Here is a 19,614-nt window from a genome sequence, read left to right as displayed (position 1 = left end):
TCAAAGAATGTTTCAGATTACCTCAAAAATAGCATATAGTGCAATGGAGGGGGTTAAAACAGACAGATAAGTGTTCCTTACCCTTCTGATTTGGAAGGAAAGTTTACTCCTCATTCCAGATGGAGTAGTTTAATTCTGGGAGCAGGACTTAGAAAACAGGATGTATGAGTGAGATGCCAAAGAATTTGGTATCACCAGGAATAGGTCTGTCCACCTTGTCATCAACTATCATTACTTCTTCTCTAATGTCAGATACTGTGGAAGGACACCAGCAGGTTACCATCAGAAGCTCTCTCTTGTTATGCTGTTCTTTTTAAATTATCCATTCCTTTGCAAAACTGGGCAACAAATAGAACTCGGGTTTAGGAAGGGTTGGCAACTGCTCACTTGGAGTACAGACACTTTAATGAACTAACAAAAAAGTAGGTTGTATGGTAGGAATCGATATTCTGCATTCAAACTAAATGACCTGGGAGGCAGAAGAAACAAGGAAGTGGTGACTTTTTGGTATTTGAGATCTTTAATTAGGCATATACTAACAGTTAGAAGTTGGCTCCTCTTGATGGGATGTGAGGCACCTCAACCTATTAACTCCATAAATGAATGTTTAAAGGATATTAAAGGAGTTTTGCCAGTGTTTTTCTTTCAACTGTTATCCAAATGAGCAAAGCAGGTTGAAGAATGTGTGAAGTGATTAATTACTCTAATTAAAAACACTTTATTTACACTTACTCTATAATTTATCATTACTACTTTTGTCAGTTGATCGAAGGTGAGTGAAGTGTTGTTTATAATTGGTATGGGAGCTAATTAAATGGTCGTTCGAGCATGTTTTGGTTTATTTCCTTTGGCAATTAGAACTGGCATCGTAATAGATGACTGACCAAATGGAGATGTATAGCACAATAGTAGTGCTACACTTTTACTACTTACTTGGAGAAGCAAATGGGAAGCTAACTGACTTTAAATCTCAAGAAGAAAAAAACCCTTCTCCTTTCACTTGCCTGCTATTTTTGTTTGTAATTTCATATGAAAAACTCAGGTAACAAACATGCAATTACCTCATGGAGGGTGACTAGGTAGATGTTTCTGTTGTTTGAACTGTAATTATTTTAGCCAATTCAAAGGTAATTATTGCATAGATTTGGAATACTGAATTAATCATACCATTATTTTGCAATAATATAGCGCTGCACGTAACTTGTCATTATCTGATATTTATTTTCTAATGGAACAACTACCAGATAATGTATAATTGAATACTTGTTCCACACTAAATTCTACTCTGTAGTGTAATACATGAATTCTATTTTGTAAATCAGCCTTTTTATTTGTTTTGTTTGTTTGCTTTGGAGATTGACCATACTATTGCTATGGTATTATCTTGAATTAACAATTCAAAAGATACTGCAAAGCTAAAATGTTTCAAGTATTCCCTAAGATACTGTGGTCTAAGGATTAGGAAACAGGAGCAACTTTTCAGATGTTTGACAGGCAGACACTAGGGATATTGTCAGTGATAACCCCAAGAGAGCAATTTCTGTTGTTTCTTTTTGGGAGTTCCTCCTTTACAAGAAATCCACATTCATCTGACCTATATAGCTTTGTGACATAGGAATGGTGCTACAATGTGAGACAGAAAAACTATAAAGATCTGTGAGTATGTAATAGAGTTAATCCACACTCCTGCAATCTTAACTTACTCTCCTGTAGTTTAAATATGTACCACAAATACTGATTGTACTTAAATCTTACCAGACATTTCCTTGGGAAACTGTCCTTAAGAAAAAAGGGGTCCTGCAAGACTGGACACTCTTTAAGAAGGAAATCTTAATGGCTCAGGAGTAGGACATCCCTATATGCCAGAAGATGAGCTGATGAAGAAGAAGAAGACCAGCCTGGCTGAAGAAGGACCTTTTGCTGGAACTGAGGGGGAAAAGGAGAGTTTATGACCTTTGGAATAAGGGGTAGGCAACTCAGGAAGACTACAAAGATGTCATTTGGTCATGCAGAGAGAAAATGAGAAAGGCAAAAGCTCAGCTAGAACTCAATCTGTTAACTGCTGTGAAAGATAATGAAATCTGGTTTTATGAATACGTATAAAAAAAAAAAAGGAGGGCCAAGGAAAATCTCCATCCATTATTGGATTTGGGCAGGATGGGGAACTTTGTCACCAAGCATGAGGAAAAGGCTCATGTATTTAATGTCTTCTTTCCCTGAGTCTTTATCAGAAAGACCAGTTATCCTCAGGAAAACCAGATCCCTGAGTTGGTAGACAGTCATGGGGAGCAGAACAGACCTCCTGCAATGCAGGAGGAAGTTTAGAGTGACCTATTGTGCCACTTGGACATTCACAAGTCTATGTGGGGCAGGATGGGATTCAACAGAGGGTGCTGAGGGAGCTGGCAGAAGAGCTCGCCAAGTCACTCTCCATCATTTACCATCAGTTATCATGATGGTTGACCAGGGAGGTCCCAGACAACAGGAGGTTGGCAGATGTGATACCACTCTACAAGAAGTGTTGGAAGGAGGAACTGCAGGGCTATCAGCCCAACCTTGGTGCTGGGGTAGATTATGGATCAGATTATCCTGAGTGTGATCACACGGCACATACTGGACAATCAGGGGATCAAGCCCAGCTGCCACAGGTTTAGGAAAGGCAAGTCCTGTTCATCACCCTGATTTCCTTCTATGGCCATGTGACTTACCTTGATGATGAGGGAAGGACTGAGGATTTAATCTACCTGGACTTCAGTAAAACTTTTGATACACTCTCCCGCAGCATTCTCCTGGAAGAACTGGCAGCCTATGGCTTGGACTGGTGCACTCTTCCCTGGGTTAAAAACTGGAATGATGGCCAGAACCAGAGTGGTGGTGAATGTTGCTGCATCCAGTTGGTGGCCACTCAGTTGTGGCCAGGATTGGAGCCAGTCAACAATCTGGACAAGGGGATGGAGTACACCCTCAGCAAGTTCATGGTTGACAATTTGGGCAGGAGTGTTAATTTGCTAGAGACTATGCAGGCTCTACAGAGGGATCTGGATCAGGCAGGATCAATGGGCCAAGGCCAGCTGGATGAAGTCCAACAAGGTGGAGTGCCAGGCCCTGCACTTTGGCCACAACAGCCTCATGCAGCTCTGCAGGCTGGGGAAAGAGTGGCTGGAAAGTTGCCAATGGAAAAGGACATGGAAGGGCTGATTGACAGCTGGCTGAACATGATTTAGGAGTGTATCCAGGTGGCCAAGGGCATCCTGGCCTAGACCAGCAATAGTGTGGCCAGCAGGACCAGAGCAGTGATCATCATCCTGTACTCAACTCTGGTGAGGCTGCATCTCTTATCATGTGTCCAGTTTTGGATCTCTCAATGCAAGAAAGACCTTGAGGTGCAGGAGCAGGTCCAGAGAAGGGCAGCAGAGCTGGTGAAGAGTCTGGAGCACAAGTCCTGTGAGGAGCAGCTGAGGGAGCTGGGGTTGTGTAGCCTGGAGAAAGAGAGGCTCAGGGGAGACCTCATTGCTCTCTACAACTGCCAGAAAGGAGACTGTAGCTGGGTGGAGGTTGGTCTCTTCTCCCAGGCAACCACCAACAGGACAAGAGGAAATGGCCTCAAGCTGCACCAGGTGAGGTTCAGCTTGGACATTGGGAAATTTTTTTTCATTGAGGGGGTGGTTAAGCTGGAAGAAGCTTCCCAGGGAGATGTTGGAGTCAAGATCCCTGGAACCATTCAAGAAATTACTGGAAATGGCATTTAGTACTGTGGTTTAGTTGACAAAGTGTTCAGTCAAAGGTTGGACTCGATGATCCTGGAGGTCTTTTTCAACCTTAAGAATTCTATGATTTTATCATGTGTTTGTTTTTGAAACCTCACTCATGATCTGGTAGTATTACAAATATTACAGATTTAATAAGATGAGCTTCATTGTCCCCCATCTCTAATCAATGTCAGTGTACTGAAACAGTTTGTCAGCACTTAGAAAATTGCTTCTCTTCTGACATTGAAAAGCTCCTTGGAGCCCAGGTTCCTACTGGCTTTCTGCTTATGAGACACTCTTCTGCTTAAGAACCACCATGGGCTATGATTCAGGTCAGCTCTGCTACTTGTGTGGTCACTAGACAAGTTCTTACCCTCAGGTGGAAGGGAAGAAAACATTTGATGACTCACCAGCTCTGACTCCCAAACAAAATTCCTGTCTTTTCAACTACTGTTGGTTCTGATGCTAAATTTTTGTAATCTCTCAATGAAGCCTCAGTCAGCATTAATGCCTTTTCATTGAATCAAAATTTAATGTGTTGATGCACTTTGGTCTTTGTTGGTTTTGGTTTGATTTGTATTTTTTAGCTAGAACAGTATATATATATACTATTTTGCTGTTCTGCATTTAAAATATTTTTGCTTGCAAACACTTGCCATTCAAGAATAATATATTAAAAATAGAAATTAAAAATTAAATTTTTAGATTGTGGTGTTGTTTCCTAGGTTTGATTTTTTTTTTTTTTACCCTGAATGACATAAGAAGGGAAGAGGATATGGTCTGAAGAGAGCAGAAATGATATGCAAAATATTTTATTTTCAAAGACAATATTGCTCTTGAAAATTAAAAAGACAAATGTTTTTATAATTTCATTTTTTCCTCACTTTTGACCCAGTCATTAATTATATTAGTAGCCTGGATTCTTTGCATCATGTTGCTTCCTGTAATCAACTCTTACTGTGAGGTCCTTGAATTAATAATAGTCTCATAATTTAAGACCACTCACTTCCTTAGTTTGGTTTTTAAATAGCTACACTGCATCTTATTGCAGCATTGTGCATTGTATTTTCAGAAGGAGAAGCAGTGGCCCTGAAGGAATCCTGCCAGGGCAGATCCCTGCCCTCCCAGGCCAGGGGGCACAGCACAGCCCCAGCTGTGCCATGGGGCTCACCCTACAACCCTGGCCTCCTGCTTCCCTCAGTTCCCCCTTGGCAGAAGCAGACAGATGCTGTGGAAGCTCTCCTCTGCTGTGGCTTGTCTGGAGTCTGGAGCTCACCAGCTTACACTGATGCCACATGCAGTGTTCTCAGTGCCAAGAACCAGGCTGGTCAGTGCAATGGCAGACTGTTTGGTCAAATGCAGTGTAGCAGGAAGACGGCAAGTGTGTGCTTCAGTGCTGCTCTCTTTAGTAAGAGAGCACTGCTTCGGCTCCTCTTCCCCATTTGGCTGGAAGTGTGCAAGGTACTCTCAGGCACCATATGTCTTAAACTAGTAAGTCTTGAAATACAAAAAAATAGTAGTCATATAATAACCAGAATAATTGGCAGTAGGAGGGGTGGGTAATATAAACTAAGAGAAAGGCCTTCACAGAAAGCCTTCTCTCCTCACTGCCTGAATGGGAGAGTCATTTTCCTCTAATCCTGTCAATGCCTGCCAGCACCTGGGCCTCCAAACCACAGAAGAAATTCCTGTTTCCCTTCTCGGATTCCTAGAAAAGTCCTCTGCTTTCCATCACCTCTGAAGTTTCTTTGTGGGTTGGCTCCCTGATTTAAGCATATCCTCCATCTACATCTGTTCTCTTTTTGCCTGGTCTTCTCTGCTCCAGCACCTTTCCCCCACTTAAGTGCACTTTGTGTCCCAAGCAAGACACCACCCTCTCCCTCTCCTTCCAGCTCCTTTCTGAGCTGGCTTACAGAGGCCAAGGTGAGCAACACAGGGAGGCTTGCTCAGTGCTCTGCTCAAGGTTAAGAGGAAGCGGAAGGTATTGTGTGCAGTATCTGTCCTCCAAACTGGAGACAAGTTAAAGAGTTGATTGCTCTAGCCTGCTCCATCATTTGAAGTCAGTCGACAGAGGTGTCTCTTGCAGTATGATGGCTCTGACTCAATTTCCTGAATTTTCACTCTTACCTCTACTGAGCACAAACTGAATGAGTAAAAAATTGGTACTATCAACTCTGAATAATCCAAAATCAATATTCTTTAACAAGGATTTATTTTAATGCGGTGGTGAAAGCGTAAGGGAGAACAGGTATTTATATCTTCCACATACCCTCAAATAGAAACCAAACAATACAAAATTTTAAAGCGATACTACAGATCATCGGTATCTGCTACACTAAATCTTATGAAGCCTGAAGTGTTCATTTTAAATGGAACAATTGCAGTAATTATATCTCATTAAGGGAACTGCTAAGACTGAATTGTGCTAGCAGTTAACTAGTGATTTCCAGTGCATAGCTGAAAATAGAGAATTTCCAGTTGCCTTAACTCTTCTGAAAGCAAATGAAAAACAGTTGGATGAACAGAGTTTAAATTCTAGGCTGGAAGAAATAACAGATTATTGTCAAGAGCTGTCAGTGTACAGGACACAAACTCCTCTTCTGAGTGAACTGCAGGCTCTTTAGAAGGTTTGGTTTTACCTTCAGATTGAAATATCAAGAATGTTAATGAGAAAAACAATCCATCTTTTCCCTATCAGACAAGGCGGGACTGCTTGTAGTCCCTGAAAAACGAACTCGTGTTTTTTCATGGTCACTTTGATTGATCTCAAATGTATCTTCTAGTTTGTATGCTTGATTTAGGGCTTTGCTGTTTACTCTATTCTACACTTGCTTGGGCTTATTTAAAATTCTAGGCTTATTTAAAAGATCTGTCTCTCTGAAATTACTTTGTAATTATTTATATATATATATATATATATATATATATATATATATATATATATATATATATATATGTTTTAATTGTTCATTACTGCATGTTAAGGTAAAAAATAAAAATTGCTAATTAAAACCCGTATTTTAGTGAACTTCAAACTATGTGTGCCAAACTTTTTACATTCTTTTTTTCAAGAGGTTGGATAAGTTTTTTTAAGTCCATGGAAGTGTTTAAACTAAATGGTGCAGAGAACCCATGTATGTGTTTCTAGCTGGCAATGTAAATCCCCTAGTGAGCCACAGTAATATGAAAGCAGCACTTGAAAGCCAGATGCAATGAAAATTTAAGCATATTGCATTCATAGCATGTGATAGTTTAATCATTATTTAAGCTTTAGAAATGTCACAGCATAATTACTTTCAGAATGAGTACAAACACTTTCATGCACAAAAATTGCTTTCTTCTTGCAACTTTTGCTTCTCATGAGAAAGTTATGCCTTTGTGAAATTTCTGAACTTGATCTTGTTCATCACTTGATCACAGAAAAATTCTCAGTGAAAATTCAAAATCCAAAAGATTGAAATAAATCCTACAGATCTCTTTAGAACTAAGCATGTGTTTTCTTTATGCTCTTAAAAAAAAAAAAAAAAGTGGAAGTATTTCTTTCATTAAAGAAGAAATTTTGCAGCAAAACCAGTTAAATGGAAAATGCTAAATAAACCTTATTTGCAGAGCCAGGAAATAGAAAGTACCAAAGGCTGGATTTATAAGCACCCATAGAGGATTAAATTCAGCTCTCCTATGGATGTGATACATTTTACTGGCCTCACAGCATACATAGAGCACTACCTCCTCATGTACTTGTAAGGAAAATATAGGGACCAGAACTTAAGTTCTAAATTTGTCCTGTATCTCAAAAGTTCTGATGAATGCAGTTGATTTTGCACTATAAATTGTGTTGATATGTAAAATAGTGTCAAAATCCCAGTCTATATTTAGATGCAAACACTTCCTTTTTACATAGGCTACTACGATTTGTTTATAATATGAGCAGTTCAGGTTGGATTTGGAAAATAGCAGTCATGGTTCTGCCATTTCTGAGAAATAGGCTAGAGGAAAAAATACTCTCTGTGTAATTCGGGGGTTGGGCTGTTTGCATGTTTTCTAAGTGGAAATCTTTTTGGAACAGCTTTACATCCTCATAGCAAAGACTTAAATGTCATAAAAACTGCCTTTGTACCAGGAATGTACTGGAAGTTATTTCTGGTAAATTCATTGGAATTTTTCCATTGTGAGTCTGTTTAAAACTGAACTTACCACATGTTCTGTAGGAGCAAAATCACTGTAATCATTTCACATCTCTTAAGGCTTGTGCCACCTGTGCTCTCGTGAGCTTGTTAGTGCTAACCAGAAGATGAACCTGTCATCCCTGTGGAGCCACCGAGTGTGCTACAGATGACAGCTGTTGGGTTGAAGGTAACCTATGCAATGGCCAAGGTATAACCCTTTTTCCTCCTCTTGTATCTCACTTCCTGGACCCAGACACTGAAAGAGACTAACACCAGTGAAGACGGAGAGAGGATTAAGTGTGTATTCTTTAATGTAGCTCTCTGTGTATCATAGAATCATGGAATGACAGAATGGCTTGGGTCAGAAACAATCTTTAGGATGATCTGGTTCCAAACCCCCAGCTGTGGACTGGGATATCTTCATCTACACTGGGTTGCTCAGGACTCCATCCCACCTGGCCTTGAGCACCTACAGAGATGGATTATCCACATCTTCTTTGGACAACTTGTGCCATTGTCTCACCGCCACAGGAAAGAATTTTTTTTCCTAACAGCTAATTTAAAGCTACTATGTCAACGTGAAGCCATTGTGCTGTCACTACATGCCTTTATAAAAAGTCTTTCTCTGTCTTTCTTGTAGGTTCCCTTCAGGTGGTGGAAAACCACTGTTAGGTCACCCTAAAGCTTTTACTTTTCCAGAATGAACAATCCAAATTCTTTTAGCCTTTCATCATAGGAGAGGTGCTCCATCTAACTTAGTGGCCCTCCTCTGAACTTGTCCTAACAAATGTTCTTCCTGTGCTGGGATCTCAGAGCTGGATGCAGCACTGCAGGTGGGGTCTCAGAAGAGCAGAGCAGTGGGGCAGAATCCCCTCCCTCTCCCTGCTGCTTGTGCTGCCTTGGATGCAGCCCAGGACATGTTTGGCTCTCTGGGCTGTGAGTGCACATGGCTGGGTCACGTCCAGCCATTCCAGCACCCCCCAGTCCTTCTGGGCAGGGCTGCTCTGATCTATTCATCCCCCAGCCTGGGTTGATACCACAGTTTATCCTGACCCAGGAGTAGCATCTTGCACTTGGTCTTGTTAAACCTCACGAGATTGCCATTCTTGAATGGCAATCTCGTGATTCCTGTTGAATTCCCATGCTCCCTGGACTTCTCAAGCTTGTCCAGGTCCCTCTGGATGCCATCCCATCCTTCAGATGTGGCAACTGCACCACTCAGCTTGGTGTCACCTGCAAATTTGCTGCAGATGCACTTGATTCCTGTGTGGAAAAACTGTGAAATTTGCTATGTGCATGTGGTAAGCTAAATCACTTGTATGTGAACCTAATGAAGATTAGAACGTTTCAGTTTCACAGAACTACTAAACGAGGTGGAAAGTGTTCATGGTCCTGACATGCCTTCAGCCTGGCAGGCCCAGTTTAGGCTTGCTGCCTGCACTTGGCTCTCCTGCTGTGCAGTGCTGTGGTGGGGAAGATAAGATAGCTGAAAAATAGTTGTCAAAGATTCACTGAGATCAGAGTGTGTCCTGCATGATGAGAAGAGCAATTAATATTTCAAAGGCTGCCATCCATCCCTACAGGCACCAAAGTATTACATCACTCTGTGTACAGGACAGTGGCAGTAATCAATAGATCTAATGTGCTGAGGGCTTAGGGAGGGACAGGTTAGCATTTCCCTGGCAGAACAACTGGATATAATTAAGAGAAATAAACAAGGCTTATCCTTAAGGGGAAGAAACCCTCATCAACTATTCTGAGTTGAAAAGCAGGACTTCTCTACCAAATAGTATGGTTGGATTTGTTCAGGCATAGAATTGCTTCACCAGTAAAAACCATACATTTCTTGCAAAGAAAACAATGTGGTCTGTTGCTTGAACATGATGACTGAGTGGTAAGGAAACCAAGTAATGCATGCATTTTTTTTTTCTTTTCTTTTTAATAGACTCTTTTACACTGAAAAATGAGATAAGTAGAAGATTATTTGTTCACTGTGGCATTTGTGGCATGCTTGCTTACCTTGGTTTGCATAAGAATGTACTGGTGTGTCTTTGAAATGCTTATTTGCTTACAAGGTGATAAGGAGGTTGAGATTAGAGTCCTGGGTGTGTGTATCTGGTCTGCTTGCTGCATCTCAAAAGAAGAGACTTAGAAGCTATCACAACGACCAGACTCAGACTACATCTGGAGAGTCACGCCTGCAAGGAGAAGGGGGGGGATAAAAGGAAGGTTGGGACAGAATATTTTTGCGCGCCGTTGGTGGAGCAGGAGACTCCCCGGCCGCCCAGCGCTGTGCTTTGCCTGCCTTACTCGCTTGCTATTTTAAATAAAATTGCTTTATTGAATTAAGACACTTCAAATTGTCGTGTCACAATTTATAACAATTTGGTGCCGTGACTCGGATGGAGAAGTAGATCAGTCGCTACGGGACGATCAGGAGGCGCCCCGCCCTTATGGCGGCCCGGCTGCCCCAGGCTTTCTGATCACTCTCCACCGACGAACCTAAATTGAGTAACGGGCAAAGGAGAACCGGTTACCCCTGTAATCTTTGTGCACGAAGAACCAGCGAAGACGCAGGACGCGTGAGTATAGGCCGGTTTCCCGCTCGGTTTGGGGTGGTTTTCCCGGAGTGCTGTGTGTGAGAGGTCTCGTGGAGACCAAGTGAGTGCGTACTCTGTATTAGTGCGTTTTCCATTCCCCGCGAGGGGCTGGGCCACGAACCAGGGGAGCACGTGTGTGAGAAACTGAGTGCACTCCGGAAGATGGGACAGAGGAAAAGCAAGCCCTCTGGTCCCATGGGAGAGGGGACCCATGATAAGCTTCCCCAGATTCCCAGGGATAGCCCCTTGGGTTTGATGATAATTAATTGGGATGCTTTCCCATCTAGAAAAGGGAAAGACAAAGTTAAAATGATACATTATTGTATGGAAGTGTGCGTGGGGGAAACAAATTAGGGGAGACCATTTGTATTGGCCGGTATTCGGGTCCTTTGAGGATTGGATTTGTCAGGCTCTATATATATATGTTAACTCAAAGGAAGCCTTTGATTCAGAAGAGAGCGAATATGCTTCCCTGTGGACAGTTGGGGAGACAAGGACAAAATTATTTGCCTTATCAGCCAGGGAAAAGAACAAGAAAAACAAGGAGGAAGATAATATGCCCCCCTACGTTCCTCCTCCATATATTCCTCCACTCCCACCCCCTGCTAGTCAAAATATATATCCCCAGCTGCCTGCGGACCCGGTTGGCCCCGGGGTCCCCACGGCTCCTTCAGACTCTGATGATGAGGCAGAGAGTGGAGGAACAAGGGAAAACAATCGTAGGGTAACTAGAAGTCAGACTAGGAAAAAGGAACAGGAATTGGGGATGTTTCCCCTAAGAGAACAAAGCATTGATATGATCCCGAATTCCCAAGCGGGACAGGAAGGTCAGCCACCCCAAATAGCAGGGGTTGCCTATGTAACTGTGCCTTTAGACTCTGGGCAAGTCAGGGACTTTAAGAAGGAAATGGGACATTTGTTAGACGATCCTCTAGGAGTGGCAGAACGGTTGGACCAATTTTTGGGGCCCAATGTGTACACATGGGAGGAGTTACAGTCAATACTAAGGATTTTGTTCACAGCAGAGGAAAGGAGGATGATAAGGGAAACGGGTATGAGGATATGGGATGATGAACACCACCAAGGACCCTTAGCAGATATGAAGTGGCCCCTACAAAATCCCCAGTGGAATAACCAGGATCCCTTGCATCGCACTCACATGGGTGATTTGCGAAACATCATCATTCAGGGAATAAAACAATCAGTTCCGCGGGGGCAGAATGTGAAGAAGGCTTTTGGATTACAACAAAAAAAAGATGAGGATCCCACGGAATGGTTAGAGCGCTTAAGGAAAGCCTTCCGCTTGTATTCTGGGATAGACCCTGATACCCAGGAGGGAGAGGCGGTGTTGAAAATGCAGTTTGTGGCAAATGCATGGGTAGATATTAGGAGGAAACTAGAAAAGTTGGACGGATGGCAGACTAGAGGATTAGAGGAGCTCTTGAGGGAAGCGCAGAAGGTTTTTGTGAGAAGGGAGGATGAGAATTTCAAGAGACAGGCGAGGATTATGGCTGCAGTTGTGCGGGAAGGGCCTAACCCTAATTTCCGTGCAAGGAATGTAGAACAAAGGGAGAATCGGGAGCAGAGTTATATTTCTAGGGAAGGAAAAGAAAGAGGTCGTGAAATTGTCTGCTTCTACTGTGGAAAGAAGGGACATATGAAGAGGGGATGCAGACAACAGATAGCGGATGAGAAGGCCTTTAAGGAAGATTAGGGGTGTCAAGGGCTCTATTTGTTGGGGAAGAAACATCTTAAGGAGCCCTTGGTAAAGCTTAAAGTGGGACCCCAACAACAAGAGATGGAATTTTTAGTGGATACCGGGGCTGAAAGATCCACGGTGCAAGCCTTGCCGCTTGGATGTAAAAAGTCATCTGACACTGTACATGTAATTGGGGCAAAAGGAGAGCCCTTTGAGGTATCTGTTATCAAGGATGTGATGGTAGAAACTGATTCCAAATTTGGTATAGGTTCTTTACTACTGGTACCTGAAGCAGATTACAATTTATTAGGGAGAGATCTGATAATAGAATTGTGTATTAATTTAGAAGTTGTAAATAAAGAATTACAGATAAAGCTCTGCCCTTTAAGGGTGGAGGATGAAAAGAAAATTAATCCTGAGGTGTGGTATACCCCGGAAACGGTGGGGAAATTGCAGATTAAGCCTTTCTCAGTGGAAATAAGTGATCCTGGCAAACCCGTAAGAATAAAACAATACCCTATCCCTAGGGAGGGAAAATTAGGACTAAAACCTGAAGTAGATAGGTTATTGGAAAAAGGGCTTTTAGAGCCCTGTATGTCTCCCTTCAATACTCCCATCCTGCCTGTAAAAAAGTCAGATGGGTCCTACAGATTGGTGCACGATTTAAGAGAAATAAATAAGAGGACTTTGGCCCGGTTTCCAGTAGTTGCAAATCCATATACTTTGTTGAGCCGTCTGGGACCTGAAAATCGATGGTATAGTGTTATTGATCTAAAGGATGCCTTTTGGGCATGCCCCCTGGATGAGAAAAGTAGGGATTATTTTGCATTTGAATGGGCAACACACCGGCAGCAGCAATTAAGGTGAACGGTTTTGCCGCAGGGATTCACGGATTCACCTAACTTATTTGGCCAAGCTTTGGAACAAATTCTTCAGGAATATAAAGTAGATGAAGGGACAACCCTGATTCAGTATGTGGATGATTTGCTTATTGCTGGGACAGGAGAAGAAACAGTGAGGCAAGAAAGTATTAAATTACTAAACTTCCTAAGCCTAAAAGGACTAAAAGTATCCAAATCTAAATTACAGTTTGTAGAGGAGGAGGTGAAGTATTTGGGGCATTATTTAAGTGGAGGGGTAAAGAAGATTGATCCTGAAAGAGTAAAAGGAATCCTCTCGATTCCAGCCCCCAGAAATAAAAGGCAAGTTCGTCAGCTACTGGGGTTAGTTGGATATTGCAGACAATGGATTGAAAATTACAGTCAGAAGGTCAGATTCCTCTATGATAAATTAAGCCAAGATAGCCTAATGAAATGGAGCCCCACGGATGATCAGCGACTCCAGGAGCTCCAGAATGATTTGGTAAACGCGCCAGTCCTCAGCCTACCTGATTTAAAAAGACCCTTCTATTTGTTTGTTAATACGGAGGGAGGAACAGCATACGGGGTTTTAACCCAAGAATGGGCGGATAAAAAGAAGCCTGTAGCATATTTATCTAAATTACTGGATCCGGTGAGCAGAGGATGGCCTACATGCTTGCAGGCTATAGTAGCCACTGCCCTTTTGGTAGAAGAGGCTCATAAAATAAGTTTTAATGGAAAATTGAAAGTGTTATCCCCACATAATATCAGAGGAATCTTACAACAGAAAGCTGATAAATGGATTACAGATTCTAGGCTTCTGAAGTATGAAGGTATTTTAATTGATTCCCCCAATTTGTCACTTGAAGTGGTTACCTCGCAAAATCCTGCCCAATTTTTGTATGGGAAACCCTGTGATGAAAAGTTAGCACATGACTGTTTTCAAACTATTGAAAGTCAAACAAAAATTAGACCCGATCTGGAAGAGGAAGAATTGGACGAAGGGGAGCGATTGTTTGTAGATGGTTCTTCTCGGGTTGTAGAAGGGAAAAGAAAGTCAGGATATGCTATAATTGGGGAAAAAGATTTAAAGGTAATTGAATCCGGACCACTAAGTAACTCCTGGTCTGCACAAGCTTGTGAATTATATGCAGTACTCAGGGCTTTAAGGTTATTAAAAGGAAAAATTGGAACAATATACACAGACTCTAAATATGCATATGGGGTAGTGCACACATTTGGAAAAATTTGGGAAGAGAGGGGACTTATAAACTCACAGGGAAAAGATCTAATTCATCAAGAGCTAATTGTCCAAGTTTTAAATGCCTTAAGGGGCCCGGCTCAAATTGCTGTGGTCCACTTAAGGGGACACCAGAGAGGATTGGACTTTAGAAACAGGGGAAATAATTTAGCTGACCAAGAAGCCAAGAAAGCAGCCCTACGAACTCGGGGGGACATGGGGCAGAGCGACACTGTATCTGTGGACTCCCCCAAAGAAAAATGGCAAATATATAGTTTTACCACTCAAGAAAAGGAAAAATTACAAAAGATGGGAATTGAGGAGGGGTCTGAAGGGCAATGGAAGCTCCCAGATGGGAGAACTATTTTACCTAAAAGCAAGGCCTCAGAAATTTTGCAAAGATTGCATGACCAGACTCACTGGGGAACTCAGGCATTAGTAGATCAATTTGCCACTAAATATATGAGTATTGGAATCTATGATTTGGCTAAAAGAGTAGTGGGAGATTGTCTGATCTGTCAAAAAGTAAACAGAAAACATCTTAGGGAAAGGCCCATGGGAGGAAGGGAATTAGCTCACAGGCCTTTTGCCAAAATACAAATAGACTTCACTGAATTGCCTAAAGTGGGTAGATATAAATATTTGTTAGTAATAGTAGATCATCTCACCCATTTTGTAGAAGCTTACCCCACTACTCGGACTACTGCTCAGACAGTGGTCAGAATATTATTAGAAGAAATAATCCCTAGATATGGGATAGTAGAAACAATAGATTCTGATAGGGGACCCCACTTTGTGTCCAAAATAACTGAGGATATCCCACATGCTCTGGGAATTAAGTGGGAATACCATACCCCATGGCATCCCCAAAGTTCGGGAAGAGTGGAAAGAATGAATGGGGAACTAAAAAGGCAATTAACCAAATTAATAATAGAAACAAAATTGACATGGGTCAAGTGTCTCCCTTTAGCCCTATTGTACATAAGAACAAGACCCAGAGCAGATGTTGAAATTTCCTCTTTTGAAATGCTATACGGGATGCCATATGATTTGGAGGAACCCCGAGACCACCCCCGGTTGAAGGACTATAAAATAACCTCATATATTATTGCCTTAATGAAACACCGCAATGAACTTTGGGAAAAAGGAATCATTACGCAAAGACCCCCTTTAGATTTAAAAATACATAAAATACATCCAGGAGACTATGTGTTAATAAAATCCTGGAAAGAATCTACACTAACCCCACAATGGGAAGGTCCTTATCTTGTGTTACTCACTACAGAAACTGCAATTCGGACTGCAGAAAGAGGATGGACACATGCCAGTCGAGTAAAAGGACCAGTTAACAACACTGTGTGGCAAGTAACCAGTCCTCCCGGGAACCTGAAATTGAAGTTACAGAGAAACTAATGGACTCTTATCAGATTGAATACACATCAGACTTATATTACTTAGATAGTGGACTAATTAGTAATTCAAGTGTTAGAGTAAAGTGTAAAAATCAAAATTGTAATTGCTATCCTTTTGTATGCTATATCTGTAAGGTGTGTGGGGAACGGTGGTGGTCACATTGCAACAGAGGGTATCCTCCATGAGGAACTTGCAATTCCTGTTGGAACGTACAAAGAGAGATTACAGCTTGGGTACTGACCTGTAAAGTGACTAGAGGGGAAATCCGATTGGAATCTAAAGAGTGGTGGGAAATTTTCTCAAAGGGCATTCACCCAGACTATTACTGCTACCATACAAACGAGCCGAGCCCATTTGTGGCAGAGATCATAGAAGGCCTTTGTAGGAAAGACCTAAAAGGGGTCAGTTGTACCGCACCAGAGGTAAAAGATCAGAATTGGCGTTCTTATTGCATGCGGCAAGGCACTAGAGGGCATAAATCCCCTCCTGAAGAATACTCTTGCTGCCGAGAAGATGGTACACCCTGTGGCTCGAAGCACCCGAGTTGACGGGCGAGGCAGAGGAGTAAACAGCTGTGGAGGAAGGAGCCCTCAGGATGGAATACGCAAGCAATATTTGCGGAACTACCCCGGGACTGGGAGTAACAAAGGCAGAAATAGTTTTTGGGCTCAAGGGTATTTTGGTGATAACCAGCTAATAGAGGGAAAGAAGTCACAAGGGTATAATTGTTGCAGTGTGAGAAACCAGACCCCACATGCCATTTGCTTACTGCTTGTGATTTTCCTTTGTATATCTTGTAATACTGCGTAAGTAACAACTCATGAACCTTTCAAGTGGACTTTAGGAAGATGGGAGGATTCACCAGTTATAAGGAGCTGGAACTGGGGTGGCATCCCTAGTAAATCAACGAAAGGAATTTAAAGCATTAAGAATTTCAGTAGATGAAGATCTGAGTAAAATTGAGCAGGCCATCGATGGATTGGTAAAATCATTAAAGTCCCTATCTGAGGTGGTGTTACAGAACAGAAAGAGTTTAGACTTGCTATTATTACAACAAGGGGGATTGTGTGTAGCCCTGAAGGAGGAATGCTGTGCATACGCTGATCATACTGGAGTTGTTACAGACACCATGGCAGAATTAAGGAGAAGATTAGAGCAGAGAAAGAGGGAAAGAGAGGCACAGCAAAGTTGGTATGAATCATGGTTCACTCAATCTCCTTGGTTAACTACCTTGTTATCCACCCTTGCAGGACCTCTGATACTGATAATATTGGGACTGACCTTTGGGCCATGCATCTTCAATAAGGCAATAAAAATAGTGAAGGGACGCTTAGAGGCAGCACATTTAATGCTCATTAGGGCAAAATATGAACCCATACACGATGTAGATGAGACCCTAATACTAAGTCACCAAGAGTTACAAAGATTCAGTGAACAAAATAAAGATGAACAAGAAAATGGGGGAATTGAGATAAGTGGAAGATCATTTGTTCACTGTGATATGCTCGATTACCTTGGTTTGCATAAGAATGTACTGGTGTGTCTTTGAAATGCTTATTTGCTTACAAGGTGATAAGGAGGTTGAGATTAGAGTCCTGGGTGTGTGTATCTGGTCTGCTTGCTGCATCTCAAAAGAAGAGACTTAGAAGCTATCACAACGACCAGACTCAGACTACATCTGGAGAGTCACGCCTGCAAGGAGAAGGGGGGGGATAAAAGGAAGGTTGGGACAGAACATTTTTGCGCGCCGTTGGTGGAGCAGGAGACTCCCCGGCCGCCCAGCGCTGTGCTTTGCCTGCCTTACTCGCTTGCTGTTTTAAATAAAATGGCTTTATTGAATTAAGACACTTCAAATTGCCGTGTCACAATTTATAACACATTGGTATCCATCTTGTGATTTTCAAGTACAGTTCTGAACCATATTTTGTCATTCATATAACTGTGTTCTCATGCAGTGCCCGTTGGCTAAGACAATGCAAACTGCTATGTTTTTAGCAGAAGCTGTTATTAGACCGACCTGACCTCTGACACATCACTGGCTTTCTCCTAGCAAAGGTGATCCAGCTGCATCTTAGTTGGTGTTAATTTTTCATTTACAGTTCTTTTGGTGCCTTGATGCTGCATTAATCTTGATTAATGTTATCCAAAAATATATACTAAGTTCAACAACTGTGTATTTTTAAAAGGGCATTTTCTTCTATTTTGTGACATTGAAGATATCTCCTTGGATTAACAGGACTTATAAATGGTGCACCACAGCTTGTGCAGCATCATAAAAGAAAGAAGAGAAAGGAAAAAAGTCTTTCTGATTGTGAGGAAAAAAAATTCAGCTTGATGAAAATGCTCTTGCCACAGTCTGAAATATAAGTTACTCTGATATTAGTGTTTGAGAGATGCACAACTGTGGTGAAAAAAAAACAACTTGTTCTCTTTCATTCCTCCCATCCCCTTTGCCCTATTTTACTTACATTCCCTCAGCATTCCCTATGCATTTTTGTTTCAGTTTTGAAAGCAGCATGCTATAAAAGCTCACCCCAACTAAAAAGATACCTGTACATATGCAGTGTGAACAAAGAAGGCCTCCTTTTCCTGCTAGACCTAATCTATGGTGACAAACAGCCTCAACGAGTTTTGTACTTCATCACCTATAATTATTAAACCCAAAATTTACAAAAGCAGTAACAGCAAGTTTTCCTCCAATAGTCTGGGGAAAAACCAAACCAAATAAAACAAAAAAGCCAATCTGAAACTAAATCTTAAAACCAAAACAAACAAACAAACAACCCAAAACCCAAACAAAAACAAAAAACAAAACAAGCAAACAAACAAATAAAAACCACCGCGAAACCAAACATGCAGGATATTGGGCTTGATCAATTCCCCCTTTGTAGATGGGCTCGTGTAGACAGGGAATCTGTAATTCAATCCTGGACAACCTGCGACCTCTTTTGGTCAATTAACAAAATGAGCACAAGGACAAAAGAATACTGAAAAGCCTTGGTAGCCACCCATCGGGGAGTTAAGCAAGGCTGACCTCTCTTCTAAAGCATCTTTAATTTCTCAAGGAAAAGTGTCTACTCTAACACCATATTATTCACAAATAAAACCAGACTTTTTTTTATCCTGCTGAGTACGATGCTCCTTTCAAGATGTTATCTGCAAGGTATAAGTACTGAATAGAGAATACTGAAAAGGTGATTCTAATTATCTAAAAATCATGTCTTGTAAAAAGTGCAGCTTTCAAGATCAACAGTATTGTGGTCAGTACCTTGAGCAATAACATATATACTTCTCTCTTCCACTTGAATTTTGACAGATTTGAACAGCTGATGTATTACTGAAAGATGAGCTGCAGTATTACTGATGAAGGGGTTGAAAGTAGAACAGTAGTCTGGCTCATCATTTCCATGGCAGAACATGTTTGTATAAGCCAGTATCTGTGAGCATTGCTGTTTTTATTTTTCATGAGGCAAACTTCTCTGACTGAAACACCATATATTTGTCTATATATACACCTCACCATCCTCTTGCTCATGAGAATGCAGTAGAGCTTCAGAAAGAATGGTCACGAAATTCGACACTGCCAATTCAGATCTTCTCAGAGTTAAGCCAAATTAACACGGGAGCAAAATTTGCCTAGTGAAATGGAAAGAGAATTTGCAGTGGCCTGAAGACAAATACATGCACTGTGCAAAAATCCGTGTAGAATTTCAAAGTTGGGAGTTTAGGGGGATGGATTGTCTTTTTTATCCTAGATTTGTGAGGACATTGTAATGGAAACTGTGTTCTTATATATGGAAGGAAGAGTTTCAAGAGTACAGAGAACACTTTAAAAAAAAAAAAATGGAAGCATATCCTCGAAGATGGGGCAAGATATGGACCGAGTT

Source organism: Lonchura striata, chromosome 1 (genome assembly GCF_046129695.1).
Source record: "Lonchura striata isolate bLonStr1 chromosome 1, bLonStr1.mat, whole genome shotgun sequence".
In the NCBI taxonomy this organism is placed as follows: domain Eukaryota; kingdom Metazoa; phylum Chordata; class Aves; order Passeriformes; family Estrildidae; genus Lonchura; species Lonchura striata.
The sequence above is the reverse complement of the archived record's forward strand: the minus strand, read 5'-3'. Positions refer to the sequence as shown.